The sequence below is a fragment of the Priapulus caudatus genome, unplaced genomic scaffold, assembly GCF_000485595.1.
Source record: "Priapulus caudatus unplaced genomic scaffold, Priapulus_caudatus-5.0.1 Scaffold158, whole genome shotgun sequence".
NCBI lineage: Eukaryota > Metazoa > Priapulida > Priapulimorpha > Priapulimorphida > Priapulidae > Priapulus > Priapulus caudatus.
Window position 1 is genome coordinate 207,000 of NW_014577219.1, and position 2,808 is coordinate 209,807.

A 2,808-nucleotide genomic window follows, 5' to 3' on the forward strand; every position below is an offset into this window, starting at 1 on the left:
GATTCTCATCACTTTTCCAATTATTTCGATTTTTTATTTTATTTTTTTTTCCATGAAATCGATTATGGATTTTGATAACCAAGCGCTTGGTCCGAGCCACTGTTCAACCGATGATCGAGTATAATCGATGATCGTGACATCACTAAGCGCTTGGTCCGAGCCACTGTTCAACCGATGATCGAGTATAATCGATGATCGTGACATCACTACGCGTAACTCAACCAACTTGAGCTCAAATCGTACACAGTACATTCGCCTAGCATCGTGCGAAATCGTTTCCTCGTATACACAGGCAATCCGGAGATACAGATAAAACGTACGACACGATTATCCATTCTGTTGCCAGCAAACCGAATGTATAAACCGCCTAACTTGAAACAAAAGGCAGCTACTAGCGAGCCACACCGCATCGCCGAGGGAGCAAGAGACGTTAGCAGCTGCCTTTTGTTTCAAGTTAGGCGGTTTATACATTCGGTTTGCGGGCAACAGAATGGATAATCGTGTCGTACGTTTTAGTCTGTCTCTCCGGATTGCAGGTGTATACGAGGAAACGATTTTGCACGACGCTAGGCGAATGTACTGTGTACGATTTGAGCTCAAGTTGGTTGAGTTACGCGTAGTAAATCGTAGGTATTCTAATGCTAGTAAATGACGAATTTCCCTTGTTTATTGAAGTCACACTCCTTCCCTATTATCTACTTCTGGTGAATGTATTTTCATTAGTTTTGTTCACTGGCTTATAAACAATCTATTACTCTAGTTGTCTGATGAGTGAACTTGCCCTATGCCGAGCCTAAAGGCACTAAATTAACGATTATATACTCGTGTAGATTGCCTGTGAGGCGAACCGATCAGAATGAATGACGTTCAACGCATTCCTCCACCATTCACGTATATCTGTTCAAGCATCAGATTTTAATAAAGGGAGAATGAATAGCATAGACCAAGCCGATATGGAATAATTTTCGCACAAAATCGGTGCAGTGCAGCGAGTTGCCAATGTCACGACAGCGTACCAATTTTTAACTTGGATTATTGCCCATTGGGGCTACCAAATCATGCCAACGGCAATGTGATTGTGAATACTCTTGGCAAAACGCCAATTATTCACTGACAGACCTATCTTAAATTTTATATGACATTATTCTACATCTTACCGCTTTCCGCTTTTCTATGTCCATTTTGGGACAATATGAAACTTCAATGCACAAGTAGACGCTGAATATTCACGTGTAAAAAGTTACGACAAGCTAGAGAAAATGGAGTTCCCTCTCGCATGCCACACATCTACGCTTGGTATGCTGCCACACAACCCTGACGAATAGGTGACGTCATGGCAAGCCTTTTTAAGTAGCCAATCACAATGCGTCACGCGAGGGTGTGTACTGATGACGGAATCCTGTTTGCCGAATGAAGGATTCCCAGAATTATACTATAAAGTGGGGGTTTGCGTCTATACATTGTACAATGCCAGGCGCGGATTTAGGCCGGTTTGCACCTGTTTCCAGAAACCGGTCACAGGCCTCAAAATTCACCAAAAATGCACCAAATATAGCCTAATTTTTTTTTTTTTTTCCGGGGGGCGCGCATGCCCCCGGACGCGAAATTTTTTTCCCACTTGAGTTCCGGACCCACCATAGATAGTGTTTTGTAATAAATGGTTCTTATATATATGGTTGGATTATAGATAGGGTTAGGGTTCGGTTACGTGTTAGGGTTAGGGTTAGGGTTAGGGTTAGGTATAGGTGGTACTCATTTTACATTGTTGCTTCGAGGAAGTCGAGTGAATGGAGTGCGCTGATTGGCTGTGGTCCGAAACTCAAGTGGGAAAAAAAATTTACCCCCCCCCCGGACCCCCTAGCAGCAGAAGAACATATGGAAACTTGTCACCCAAACCCTCGATCCGCCCCTGAATGTTGCTCACTGAAATCGGATTCAGAGCATATAAATCATGTTTCTGTTAAAATCGTAATAACCGCCGTGTCATGATGTGTTGTCATGTGTTGGATGTGTTGTCATGATGAGTTGATGAATGTGTTATCTAGCGAGTAAGCGTGATCAGCACCTTAATATTACATCATAGTACAATTTATTATACTATATCACTGGCCACTACTTTCGGGAAATTCTCGGCCATTGCGTATTGCAATTAAGCACACGCGTGCAGGTGTATGTACGTGTGTAACGCTACGGCGCGGTACGCTACAGTACGTAGCACTTGCGTGGTAGTGGGGTTAATTTATGAATGTATATATCTAAGGGAACCATTTAATCAATGATTCCTCGAGGGAAACGTCAGCAGTGATAACTCTTATTGTTGTTTTTTACAAGTGACAATTCGTGGCCATCTGTCACCTGTTTTGAAAACGATTTAAATAATAAAATATCGTTGATTTATCATTTGTGTATCTAACTTTTTCATTTTGAACTTTGGTTCGCCAGAAAGACATGTTCATCACTCCCTCATTTTGCAATTCATGTTTATATATATATAATTATACATATACGCAGCACGTGAATTATAATACATCAGGACGATCTCACCGTGACGAACGGATGTTGTTCCAAGTGCTCCACTGAAGTTGTACGGTAATATACTTGCACCTTCGCGATATTATTCCTGTACCAAAGACAAATGGTAAAACTAGCGAGTGGAAGGTTTGGGTCACGATATTAATTGCGACTTTTATAAAAATTAGTAAAGTATTCTTTTTTAGAAGAGAGATAAATAGAGAGAGAGAGAGAGAGAGAGAGAGAGAGAGAGAGAAGAAGAAAGAGAGAGAGAGAGAGAGAGAGAGAGAGAGAGAG